The following is a 14,979-nucleotide window of genomic DNA, read 5'->3' as shown; positions in this document are numbered from 1 at the left end:
TTATGCTCTCAACCTAATATATTTCAGTGGACCCTACCAATGAGGGTTAAATGTTAGTATTCGATAGACTCTACCAATGGAGGTTAAACAGTGATATTGTTGCTCCTTGAATTAATTTTGATGATTATAAATTATTTGAGGGGGTTACTAATGATTTTGACTTGAAAAAAGATTTATTGTATTTCAAAGGTAAAATCGTAATTTTATCAAGTTCTGATTCGGAAGCCTCAAGAGCAAGAACACAAGATTTGTAATCTATTGGAGATAATTTTAATATTTTTGGATGTATATTTTGAAAGAAAATTATGTTTATATATTTAAGTCGACCCCATGAGTCGACTCATGTTAAAAGGAGATGAACGGCACGTTATTTTTTGTTGGCACACCTAATTGAGTCGACCCCATGAGTCGACTCCTGTGCATGAGTCGATCCTATGAGTCGACCTCTGTTGCTATGTAAGCCAAAGATATAGAACTGTCAGTTTCTATTCTGCACCACATGAGTCGACCCCATGAGTCGACCCCTGTGCATGAGTCAATCCTATGAGTCGACCCCTGCGACGAAAAAACTCCACAATGACTAATTTTTAGCTCATTTTGACTGCATTTAATGCCCATTCAATGTGCTCTAACGGTTCTATTTCAGTCTAGATTACTCTCCACCATCATTTAAAGTTAAAAAAAAGCACTTAAAGGAGAGAATCAACAAGGTTTTGAAAATATTCTTCAAGCATTCATTTCAACCCTAAGCAAGAGCCCTCTTAAAAGTTCAAGAAGCTTTTATTTCGAGTTCACCAACCCCTCAAGAGCTCATTCAAATCTTCAACCATCTTGAGAAAAATCAGAAGAGCTTCATTTTTTTTGTGTAAAGTATATTTAAAGCTTTATTTGCTCATTAAAGGAGCTACATTTGTATTTCTGTGTGATTAACTGCTATACTCTATTTTGAATTGATATTTTGTTTTGGAAGGGTTCTAAAACATGAAAAGGTTGATTTGAACCTTGAATCGGATTGTATTGGATTGGCTTATACCCGAAAAATAAGTGTTCTAACTTGAAATAGCTAGAGTCGGAGGTTTCAATGTTGTATTCAGGTTGAATACGGTTTAGTGAATTTGAATTCTCAAGTAGGAGCTTGGGAGTGAACGTAGGTGTAAGGTTGGCATCGAATCACTATAAATATTTTTGTTTGTATTGTACTTACTTGCTCTCCTTTTAAATTTCTTTATCTTCTTGTATTCTTGCATCCAACTTCTACACCTTGCATAAATTTCACTCTTCACATTTATCCTGCTCATTGTTAAATAATTCTCATAGTTGTAAGTTAATTTTTAAATTTTTAAAAATTCAATTCATCCCCCCTTTTGGGTTGCATAGCTGGGCAACAAGTGGTATCAGAGCTCGATGCTCTAGTCCTACTTTGATTTAACCATCAAAGAGCTAAAGATCTAGACAACTCAAGTTGGTGCTTCACTAGCCGAAGGGCAGTCCACCAACCGACCTTCACTTTTCAATGGGTCAAACTATACCTATTGAAAAGCTCAGATGAAAATCTTTGTTCAAGTACTTGACTATGATATGTGGAGTATCATAATAAATGGACCACACACACCCACTAGAATAATTGATAGTGTGGAATCAACCAAATCTGAAAAAGAATGGGATGAGATTGATAAGAAAATGGCTCAACTAAATGCTAAAGCCATGATTGTTTTATATTGTACTCTAGATGCTAATGAATTCAATTATATTTTAACATGCATGTCAGCTAAAAAAATATGGATAGATTAGAAGTAACTCATGAAAGAACTAATTAAGTGAAGGAATCAAAAATTAACATGCTTGTGCATAAATATGAACTTTTTAAAATGGAGCATGATGAATCAATAACTAAAATATTTACTTATTTTACTGATATTATTAATGATTTAAAAAATCTTGGTAAGTCTTATTCTAATAGTGATCTCGTGAGAAAGATTCTTAGGTCTTTACCAAAACTTGGAAGGCCAAAGTGACCGCAATCTAAGAAGCTAAAGATCTGAATATCCTACCCTTGGAGGAGCTTCTAGGATCGCTGATGACACATGAGCTAAGCATGAAACAACACCAAGAAGAAGATGTCAAAAAGAAGAGGATAATCGCCCTCAAATCCATTGCTCAACCTGATGAAGAATCCGATGATACAGAAAATGAAGAGCAGGATGAAGAAATGGCCCTCATTACTAGAAGGTTTAAGAAATTTTTGAAGAAAACAAGATAAGAAATGAGGAAGAGGCCACCTACAAAAGGAAAACATAGCAAAGAAAAGGATAAGGAGCAACCTCTTATTTGTTATGAATGCAAAAATCGGGATACTTTAAGTCTGAATGCCCACAACTGAAGAAGGGTCCCAAGAAGTACAAGAAGAAGGCCATGATGGCTACATAGAGCGAAAGTGATGAGTCAAGCTCCGAAGAAGAAGACTCAAATGAACAAGCCAACTTATGCCTTATGGCACAAAAAAATGAGGTAAATACTAGAACCCCTATTGACTTTACCTTTGAAGAACTTCATGAAGCTTTTATGATCTAATTGATGAACTAAAGAAGCTAGGGGTAAAGAACAAAGAATTAAAATCAAAGAATCAATTTTTACTAAAAAAAATAAGAATATTTCAAATAAAAAATCAATCCTGTCTCAAGAAAATTTGAACTTAAAAATTGAGATTGCCAAGTTAAAATCAATAGTTGAGAAGTTCACTTTAAGTTTAAATAAGCTTTGCATGATACTTGACAATCAAAAGGCCATTTATGATAAAGCCGATTTTGGATATAACCTTTTAAAGAAATAAAAATTTTTGAAAAATATCTTTGTAAACTCATCGTACAATAAGTTTTCAAATATAACTCACTTTAAATGTGGTAAAGTAGGACACAAATCCTATTCATATTTTTTCAACAAATCTAAAAATTTCAATGTAAAAAAAATATGAGTTCCAAAAGAAATCATTATGACTAACCTAATAGGACTCAAGAAAACTTGGGTATCTAAAGTCAAAATTTGATTCTTGTGTATAGGTGTGTCTTGCATCTCAAGGAGCAAACCGGAGATGGTATTTTGATAGCAGGTGCTCAAGATACATGACTGGTGATGAATCTCAATTCATCACATTTGATGCTAAAAATGGAGGGATGGTCACCTTTGGAGACAATGGCAAAGGAAAGATCATCAGTATAGATAACATTGGTATCACTCCCTCCAAGTATATTGAAAATATTTTATTAGTAGATAGTTTAAAATATAATTTATTAAGCATCAGTCAATTTTGTGATAAAGGACACAAAGTCATTTTTGAATCTTCAGTTTGCATAGTAACTAGTCCTATTAATGAAGGCATTAAATTTGTTGGGCATAGACATGGTAATATTTATATGATAGATTTGAATGATCTTTTCAAAATAAATATATAATGCCTAGTAGCCTTGAATGCGAAGATTAATGAGACTAGTTGGCTTTGGCATCGTAGGCTTGCACATATTAGCATGCATTCACTTTCAAAATTTATTAAAAAGGAATTGGTTATCGATTTATCCAAATTGAATTTTGAAAAAGATAGAATTTATGATGCATGCCAAATGGATAACCAAACACGAGTCTCATTCAAATCTAAAAATATTGTTTCAACTTCTAAGCCATTAGAACTATTGCACATGAATTTATTTGGACCCACTAGAACTACTAGTCTAGGTGGAAAATAATATGATTTTATAATTATTGATGATTTCTCTCGTTTTACATGGGTTTTCTTCTTAGCACATAAGGATGAAATTTTTTATGTTTTCTCAAAATTTTATCGAAAAGTCATAAATGAAAAAGGTTTTTCAATTCAAAATATTTGAAGTGATCATGAAATCGAATTTAAAAAGCAATATTTTAAAAAGTTTTATGATGAAAAAAGTATTGACCATAACTTTTCAGCACCTAGGACATCCCAACAAAATGGGGTAGTAGAAAGAAAAAATAGAACCCTTGAAGAAATGGCCCGTACCATGCTATGTGAAAGCAATCTTCCAAGATATTTTTGGATGAAAGTACTTAACACCGCATATTACATATTAAACCGTGCTTTAATTAGACCAATTTTAAAGAAAACCCCTTATGAGCTTTAGAAAGAAAGAAAACTAAACATTGCATATTTTTATGTTTTTGGTTGTCGATGTTTTATTTTGAACAATAGTAAAGAAAGACTAGAAAAATTTGATGCTAAATCTGATGAAGTGATTTTTCTTGATTACTCCTCTTCTAGCAAAGCTTTTAGAGTTTTCAATAAAAGAACTTTAATAGTAGAGGAGTCAATACATGTTATTTTTGATAAAACTAACGATCTTCCTTCAAGAAAGAATGAAGATATTGATGATGCAGATCTTCTTATAGAAGGGATGAAGGAGATCACTCTAAAAGACTCAACCATTCAAGATGATAAAGAACATGAAGACAAATAGGATGAGGAAGGTGAAGAACAACAAGAACAACCTTTAGGTACAAATGATCTACCCAAAGAATGGAGGTATGATCACAATCACCCCAAAGAACTAATCATTGATGATCCTATACATGGTGTAAGAACTCGCTCTTCACTTAGAGATGTATTCAATCATTTTGCTTTTGTCTCTCATCTTGAACCTAAAACCATAGATGAAGCTGAAAAAGATTATAATTGGATAAATGTAATGCAAGAAGAACTTAATCAATTTGAAAGAAATAATGTGTGGACTTTGGTTTCAAGACCTAAAAATTATTCAATAATTGACACAAAATGGGTATATAGGAATAAATTGGATGAACATAGAAATGTGATAAGAAATAAAGCGAGATTAGTTGCAAAAGGTTATAATCAAGAAGAAGAAATTAATTTTGATGAGACCTTTGCACCTGTTGCTAGATTAGAAGCAATTAGACTTCTACTTGCATATGCTTGCTTTATGAATTTTAAGTTATTCCAAATGGATATCAAAAGTACTTTTCTAAATGGATATATTGCTGAAGAAGTTTGTATAGAACAACCTCCAGATTTTGAAAATCATACTTTTTCTAATCATATTTTTAAATTAAACAAAGCATTATATAGTTTGAAACAAGCACCTACAGCTTGGTATGAAAGGCTAAGCAAATTTCTGCTTAATAATGATTTTTAAGAGAAAATATAGACACAACTCTTTTCATTAAAAGAAATTAAAATGATATATTAGTTATACAAATATATGTTGATGATATTATTTTTGGGTCTACTAATGAAACTTTTATCAAGATTTTGCTAAGCTCATGCAGGGAGAGTTCGAGATGAGCATGATGGGAGAACTTACATTCTTCTTCGGACTCCAAATCAAACAAACAAAGGAAGGAATCTTCATCACCCAAAGTAAGTATACAAGAGAACTACTCAAAAGATTTAGAATGGAGAACTCCAAAGCAATTGGTACACCCATGAGCCTTAATGTAAGTTTGACAAGGATGTAGGAGGTAAAAATATAGATTTAAAATTTTATAGAGAAATAATTGATTTTCTATTGTATTTAACTGCTAGTAGACCAGATATTATGTTTAGTGTTTGTCTTTGTGCTCGCTTTTAATCAAATCCGAAAGAATCTCACTTGAATGCAGTTAAAAGAATCCTTAGATATTTAAATGGTACATAAACTCTAGGACTATGATATTCTAAAGACTCATCAATTGACTTGATATGATATTCAAATGCCGATTTTGCTGAATATAAATTAGATAGAAAAAGTACTAGTAAACTTGCTAATTTTTTGGAGTTAACTTAATCTCTTGGTTTAACAAGAAGCAAAATTTGGTAGCACTGTCTACGATCGAGGCCGAATATATTACAGTCGAAAGTTGTTGTGCTCAAATCTTGTAGATTAAGCAACAACTTGAAAACTTTGGCATCAAACTCAATGAAACTCCCATAAGATATGATAACACTAGTGCTATAAATCTAACTAAAAATCTAATTCAGCATTCTAGATCAAAACATATTGAAATTAGACATCATTTCATAAGAGAACATGTCCAAAATAAAGATATAATTCTTGATTATGTTTGTACTGAAAAATTATTGACTGACATCTTTATCAAGTCCTTAAGTGAAGATAGATTTTATAAAATTAGAAGAGAACTAGGAATCCTTGATCCATCAGCTTAAGTATCTCTCTGATTCTAAATTCTTAATGCCAAAAATTCATTGAACTAAATCTATTGAGCTCAATTCTCATTTTTCTTAAGAGATCAAAAGCTCAAAACTATCATTCACATGATCAATATTTGGGTAAACATCCTTTTCTCAAAGTTTTAAATTTTTTTGAAATTATCCCATCATTCTTTTGAATTTTTCTGTGCTATGAGTCGACCCCTAGGGTCGATCCTAGGATAAACTTGTAATTTTGTCAAAACCCTTCGGACGCTCTCTTTTTATTGAAAATTTTTTCTTGAGCCGACTTAGCCCTTCATCTTCTTCCTCCCACCGAACCAAAAGCTCTTCATCTCTTCTCCCTCAAACCAAAGATTTCTCTCAAATGTCTCATCCCATCGATTTTCACTCTTCAAATTGCCCGTTTAGGAACCAAGTTCCTCTCCTCTTCCTTCTTCATTTGGGGTAGTTCGAGCTTGCCCTAGACTCTACACATCTTCTCCAAATTGGCACATCATCTTTCCAAAATCTTTGCCTTTCCATTAGAATCTTTTTCTCTCTCTCTCTCACATTTAGTCTCCAAAGCTCCATGCAAGTCCTTCTTGTGCAAATGGCTCCCAAAATGAAGCTTCCACAGAGAAAAAAATCTGTTCGCGGGTTGGAAGAGAGTGTGTGCAGAAAGAGATTAGCAGTCGAGCCCTCTCTTGCTCCAATCTTTGCTCCAGGTCCTGTTTCAACTTCCACTCAGTCCCTAATCAGCCCAAGCAAATTACCTCTCTCTAACCGAAAAATAGAACCCAAGAAAAATATTGATTTCAAGTTTTTTGAAAAAGAAAGGTTCACTACTGGATCGAAGATTAAAAATCAAGGATGAAAATTTTACTGCTCTTTAAAGAAAAATACTTATGTCGATCTAGTCAGAGAATTTTACTTAAATTTGAGCTATTGTAATAGAACAGTGAAATCTATAGTAAAAGGTGTTGATTTTATTCTTGATCCAGTACATTTGGGACAGATACTGCATTTGCCTTACGAAGACTATACCAATATGGAGCTCCCAATTAAAGAAGAAGAAATTAATGTTATCTTAGAGAGAACTTATATTGAAAGTTTAAATAAATTGGAAGCAAAAATTCTTTTTGTTGAGATGAGGCTGTTACATCACTTGGTAACCAAACTGTTTGTCCCTAGGAGTGGTAGACATGACCTTCTATCTGGTAGGGACATTTGCATTATATACCATGGGATCACCCAAACCCCCCTGAACCTTCCAGCATTGATATTTGAGGCCATGAGAGAGATCCTGAACAGGTCCAAGGCTCACTCACCTTTTGGTATGGCACTCACCTTAATTTTTAGGAGGTTCTGACACCATCAACCGCCACACACTGCATCGCATGGACTTCTCTAAGACTATGGCGGTTGGACAAAGGGTGTTGAGGAGAGAGCAGAGGATAGAGCAGAGGAGGAGGGACCATCTTCACCTCTTCGTGATCATAGAGCATCTCCAGATATTCAGTTCATATCTGATCACAAGGCTGATCCTTCAGAGTCTGTGAGGAGGCATACTTCAGTTCCACAGTCAAAGAGCAGGGCACATCTTTCAGAGTTCAGACTAGTAGATGATCAGATTGAGATGATGTCCTAGCATGTAGCCTCCATTCTATCTCAGCAGTTTGCCACTTTAGTCTTTGCACAGAGATCAACATCCCAGGATGACTCAGACCAGACTCTAATCTCTCACATTTCTTCTATTTTTCAGATGCTTACTGATCAGTCGGTATGCATTAAGCAGCTTAAGGGATATATTTTGAGATTGACAGACAGAGTATTAGACTTGCAGGGGCAAGTATTAGCTTTAGCCCATCTCCAGTCGCATGAGGATATCACAGAGGTCTCAGACCTATCTGCAGAGGCGGCTAGACTTCGAGGAGTCTTAGAGAGTGGTTTTGACTTCTTGAGGAGAGAGATCAGGGGCTCCAGTGAGAAAGCTTCTACTCAGTTTAGTGTCCTGATGCAGTCTGTATCGAGAGCCTTGGATCTTTTGGACACCATCAGACTTTTCTTTATTGTACAGTCTGTAGCTTCTCAGGCTCCAGGATTCTCTCACCCCTTTACTCGTGCTGGTACCTCTACCCGTGGCCGAGGCAGACGTGGTCGAGGTCGTGCTTGTAGACTTGATCCTACATCTCGTCATCCTATCTCTAATTCTTTAGATTCTGATCTCTCTAGTTATGACATCTATTAGATCTAGATTAGTTTGTCTCCTATGTCTAGGATCTATCTTATGGGCCTTGTATTTGTTGGCTAATTAACTCTTGGATAGTTTCTATTTATAACTTTTGTATTTTGAGTTGACTCATGTGTATTGGGATACCTTTTGTATTCATTCACTTTTGAATATACATATATATGTACTTTGACTTTCAATGAATATCTATGAATGTGATCAAATTGAATTGTTTTAATTATGAGATATGAAAAATAACTCATATTAGTGCTGAGAAATACTATGAATTGCAATATCTTTTAGATGAGCAAATTGATATATCCTTTATGTTTGCTATGTTGAGGGGGAGTAGAGAAATAAGCAAACAAAGAAGGGGGCTAAAGAATTAAAATATAGTATCAAAAAGAGAGAGTAAAGAAAATATGTCTTTTTTATCATCTTTCTTTTTTTTTCTCTATCCTTAAAATCTCTTAAGATCTTAATTGATACTATCAAAAAGGGGGAGTAAAGAAAATTTATCCTTTCAAGATCCCTTAAAAGGAGGAGTAGAGAATCTTAATTGATGCTATCAAAAAGAGAGAGTAGAGAATCAAAATCGAATTTGAGCAATAAGCAATAAAGAAATGAGCAATAAGCAATAAAGAAATTAGTAATAAGCAAAATTGTTAAGCAAATGTGTCCAAGAACCAAAATCGTCAGCTCCTTTTTTTTATCTAATTTTCAAAGCAAATGAACTTATAAGCAAATTTCAAATTGATCTTCAAACTGTTTATGATGTATTTCATTCAAATACTTGGCTATGATATTAAAGTGATGCATCTTCATAAATTTAAAATTCATGTTCAATGCTTTATATATGCTTTTACTCAAGTATTTTGTCATCATCAAAAAGGGAGAGATTATTGCTCCTTGAATTAATTTTGATGATTACAAAATATTTGAGGGGGTTACTAATGATTTTGGCTTGAAAAAAGATTTATTGTATTTCAGGGATAAAATCATAATTTTATCAAGTTCTGATTCGAAAGCCTTAAGAGCAAGAACACAAGATTTATAATCTATTGGAGGCAATTTTAATATTTTTGGATGTGTATTTTGAAAGAAAATTATGTATATATATTTGAGTCGACCCCATGAGTCGACTCATATCAAAAGGGACTGAACGGCATGTTATTTTTTACTAGCACACCCAATTGAGTCGACCCCTGTGCATGAGTCGACCCCTATGCATGAGTCGACCTCTGTTGCTGTGCAAGCCAAAGATACAGAACTGTTAGTTTCTGTTCTACGTCACATGAGTCGACCCCATGAGTCGATCCCTGTGCATGAGTCAACCCTGTGAGTCGATCTCTGCGATGGAAAAATTCCGCAACGGCTAGTTTTTAGCTCATTTTGGCTGCATTTAATGCCCATTTAATGTGCTCTAACGGCTCTATTTCAGTCCAGATTACTCTCCACCATCATTTAAAGTTAAAAAAAGGTACTTAAAGGAGGGAATCAATAAGATTTTGAAAAGATTCTTCAAGCATTCATTTCAACCCTAAGCAAGAGCCCTCTTAAAAGTTCAAGAAGCTTTTATTTCAAATTCACCAACTCCTCAAGAGCTCATTCAAGTCTTCAACCACCTTGAAAAAAATCAAAAGAGCTTCATTCTTATTGTGTAAAGTGTATTTAAAGCTTTATTTGCTCATTAAAGAAGCTACATCTGTATTTCTGTGTGATTAACTGCTATACTCTATTTTGAGTTGATATTTTATTTTGGAAGGATTTCAAAACGTAGAAAGGTTGATCCGAACGTTGAATCAGATTGTATTGGGTTAGCTTGTATCCGAAAAATAAGTGTTCTAGCTTGGAATAGCTAGAGTTGGAGGTTCCGACGTTGTATTCGAGTTGAATACGGTTTAGTGGATTTGAATTCTCAAGTAGGAGCTTGGGGAGTGGATGTAAGTGCAAGGTTGGCATCGAACCACTATAAATCTTTTTGTTTGTGTTGTGCTTACTTGCTCTCTTTTTAAATTTTCTTATCTTCTTGCATTCTTGTATCCAACTTCTACACCTTGCATAAATTTTACTCTCCATATTTATCCTGCTCATTGTTAAATAATCCTCATAGTTGTAAGTTAATTTTTAAATTTTTAAAAATCCAATTCACTCCCCCCCTCTTGGGTTGCATAGCTGGGCAACAAATATTCAGTGAATCCACCAATGGAGGTTAAACATTGATACTCCGTGGACCTTGCCAAGAGAGGTTAAATGTTAATATTGAGTGAAACCTGCCAATAGAGATTAAATGTTGGTACTCACTGGATCGTACTAATGGGGTCAAACATTGATCATAGTCAAGAATTGTTGAGTTATATGTGCTTTATTTTGAATTAAATTTTTGATTATGTATGAATATGAATATTTAAAAAGATTTGATTTGCTTAACATGGAATATGTTCTTATATTATTTATGACTTTTGTTTCGAACATCATATTTTATAAATATATCTGTAATATCTAGTTAAAATATTCATTACTTACTGAACTATCGAACTCACTATTTCTTCTTTCTTTTCAGATTTAAATTTTTAAATATGAATGTGGGTACTGCTTTGGGAGTGAGTTAAAAGCAAGAGTCAATATTATTAACCGAGTTTAGATGTGGACTTGTTATTATATTTTATAGGATTATTATTTGAGATTTAATTAATATATTATTGAAATTTTGTAAGATATTAAAATTGATTTTAGTTAATTAAATTTTAAATTTAATTTATTATAAATTTTACTATGATGGATTGATATCATGTTTGAAATGCTTTGTATGTTTATAAAGAGAATTTTTGAGTCGTAGATCTTGAATTGGAGGTGCGATAAAAATATCTTTTATATTTTGGATGATTATAATATATTTATATTATTTCTACAGATGTATGGATGAATTATATATATAAACATTTCTTTCTCCAGAGTACTCTTTGTCCTCCATAATTTTTTTTATTATAATTAATTTTATTATAATTTTTGAGTTATTATTGTCATTGTTGTCTTTATTTTTTATATAATTTTTATTTTATTAAAAATTAAATTTTTTTAGCGAGATGAGACAGAATCCATCTATAGATTTAACAAAATTTTTTTGACCAATTCATTCATATAAAAAATAAATTAAAAAACACATTAGCAAAAAATTAAAAGCCAGCAGAGCCAGTTATCTTTTCTTCCACGGCCAAATGAACTCTGATCCAACTTAAATGTTCCCTTTATTATCCTCCTTCACGCCAGATAAGATGAGGCGAGTGTTAAATGCCTAGAGGGGAGTCCCAGGCGAGCTAGGATGGACTACTTTAATACGGACGGTAATAAAACTCCGTGTACGGTCTTCGTCAAATCAAGGAGAGATAACAAACTTATCTCACTTGCCTCCCTCCGGAATTTTTTTTTTTTGTTATAAGATGCCTCCGGATTTGGACTACCATCCTTTCACAGCCGAAACCGATGGTAGAAGGAAGCACCCCACAGTTTATTTATCTCCATCATGGGGGGAAGGGTCGGTGTAGACTTTGAAGTATGGGTGGATTGCGCGGCGCTTTAGGCGGCGTGTAATGGTGGGAGCCTGTAACTTTCTGCTTTTGGGAACCGACGTGGAGTGAAGATTTGAAGGAAGAAAAGGTGATGTACGTTCATACGTCTCTCATATTTTTTTGAAAAAAATAAAAATTCATAAAGATGTGCAATGCCAAGAGACCGTTAAATATAAGTGATCAGTCAAATTCGTGAAAAATAGTGTTTTGCATGATAACGATTTAACTTATGGGCTGACAAATTCCTTAACAATTAGACCAGCTAATCCGTCTTTTCCAGCTTCACCGGTATTTGGAAATCGGAGGGCTACCCATATTTAGAATAAGTTTTAAGTATTAGGGCCTCATAAATAAAATAATTAATAATTTATTTGATTCGTAATCAAAATCAAAATGAATGTCAGATAATTATATTTTTTTAATATATTTAATTAATAATTAAAATTTAAATTAGAATCGGAATCTGATGTTGGCTCAAAAGTTAAATTTTTTAAAAAATTAATTAAATAAAAAGATAGTTTTAAAAAATTATTTTTGTAAATAAACTTCTAATGACATAGGATTTGGATAATGGGAGGAAAGCTGGAATTAGGTTTGTGAAGATTAGAGCATGTCTATTTTTCTGGAGAATAAAAATAGGAATAGGGCTTCTCTCAATCAATAACTCGGAGTAAAAGTTGCTCATTCCTATTTTCACTCATTATTTTGATATTTTGATGGTGGGATGGGGTTGGATATTCAGTTCGAAATAAAGATTCATCCTATTTTATGCGAATCTATCATTAGATCATGCAATGATTATTTCGAGATCAATACAAGTAGATTACAAAGGAGTTTGGGATGTTTTTGGATCTGTGTAAGGCACAATCTAAAGGCCAATATATTAAAAGAAGACCGATCATCCATTCATGCAATAGATACACATGCTGCCAACATAAAACCCTTATATTTTTCCCTTTCTGGTACAATGGCTAAAAGGCAATGAAAAAACATAGAGACAAAAAACAGGGAACATAGAGCCTATAAGAATCTAACATGAGAAATACCAAAAGCATCAGAATTGACCATCGGCAGGGAACCAGGGTGAAGGGAAGATGCCAATGAAGATTTAGAGTCGTATTCTGCATTGCTTTCTAGCCTACTGCAGCATCCCTTCCCTAAACATGTATGGCTTCTTCTACTGCCACAACAATTCATTGATATGGCCAAGTCACAATTGTTTTCTTTACTATAAGAGGTTCAGGTTGGGGTATCGGATTTCAACTGGTAGTAGTCTTCTATGTATACTTCAATGGTTTGACATAAGCATTTCTGCAGTCTCTTTTTATGTATTGCCCCAACTCTTTTTTTTCCGAGCAGTGTTAATGCTTGCTGTTTCATCCTAGCTCCAAAAGGTGACGAGATTTATGTTAGAATTTGACGCTTCGAGATTTGATCTATATTGAGTCCACAGCGAGATCCACGATGAAAATAGAATCCAACGAGCCTAAAATCACCTCAAACGGAGTCCGGATGATCGAGATACGTCCTATTGAAATTGACACGAAATTCGGAGCGACGGAGAACCGCCGGCGGCCGACGAAGCGGCAGTGACGTGGCCGCACGCGGCGATGCGCGGCCCAGGAGCGGCAGCATGCAGCCCGGGCACTCAGGGCACGGCCCCGCGCACAGCGCTCGGCCCAGGCCTGGGCGCAGCATGTGGGGTGCGGCCCAGACCCAGGCGTGCGGGCGTGGGAGTGGCCCAGTCCCACGCGCACATGCGAGCATGGGTTCAGCCCGTGTATCCTATTCCATGGTGGACCGGGCGGTCTATGGCTGAGCGCATGGACCGCGAAGGCGTTTTCCAAGCATTTCTTGCGGTCCATCGTGGACCGAACGCCATTTCTGGGTCGTTTCTCACGGTCTATGAGCTGTTTTGTGGATCGAATCGCGATATAAGGGTTCTGGATGCTTCCGATTGTGATCCAATGGTCCAGGGGGTTTGTTTAGATGCTCTAAGGAGTCCTACTCCTATTTGTTTTGGGCTTTAAGCCTTTGTAAGGCTTTGATCACGGAACAGAAGTGCGTGTGGTGCGGCTTTGGAAGGCAGAGAACCCAGAGAGAGGGAGCAAATGCCACATGCTGAGAGGAGCAGAAGCAAGGCTCCTGGACAGCGGACAGCGGTCGTTTCAGGGCTTCAGGAGGGTCTTCCTAGAGAGAGAGCTTTTGTGAGGAAAAACTTCCTGTAAGGGAAAGATTGGATGTACGAAGGTTGAGAGTGTGATCTCCTCTTGTAATTTTTTTTCTCTTTTCTCATAGTGAAGTTTGCATGCCCCATAGAAGCAAGCCCTTTTTTGGTTGATCCACGTATTTGATTGTTTTTGTTCTATTTATTCTTTCCTTTTGTTGCAACGCGCGATATCGAAAAGGTCCTGGGAGGTAATGTCCTAGCCAGACATCCACCAACAAGTGGTATCAGAGCAAGACGATACAAGGATGCAGATTGCAGCAATGGTGAGCAAGACTAAGGATGGAGAAGATAGGATCAATCAAGATGGAGATCAACAAGTTTGATGGAAAGAGCAATTTCTCCTTGTGACAAGCAAGGGTGAAGGATGTACTCATCCAGCAAGGGTTGATCGATGCTCTCTTGTGCAAGGAGAAGCCGACCACCATGGGGGTACAGGATTGGAGGTGGTTCCAGATGCAGGTGGTGAGTACCATCCGTATGTATCTAGCGAATGAGGTGGTGATCCATGTGCTTGGCGAGACTTCTCTGATGGTGCTGTGGTCGAAGCTCGAGTAGTTATACATGGTGAAATTTCTCACCAATATTCTTTTTCTCTGGAGGCAGTTTTATCAGCTACGGATGGCTAAGGGACAGAGTGTGCATAAGTATCTCAACCACTTTCAGAAGATCTTTACCGACCTCCTCAGCATTGGTGAGAATATTGAGGAGAAGACCAGGATGTTGGTTTTGCTAGCATCACTTCCACCTTTGTATGAGTCCTTAGTGACTGCTCTTCTAGTGG

This window comes from Elaeis guineensis, chromosome 12 (assembly GCF_000442705.2).
Source record: "Elaeis guineensis isolate ETL-2024a chromosome 12, EG11, whole genome shotgun sequence".
In the NCBI taxonomy this organism is placed as follows: Eukaryota; Viridiplantae; Streptophyta; class Magnoliopsida; order Arecales; family Arecaceae; genus Elaeis; species Elaeis guineensis.
Note: the sequence above shows the minus strand (reverse complement) of the source record.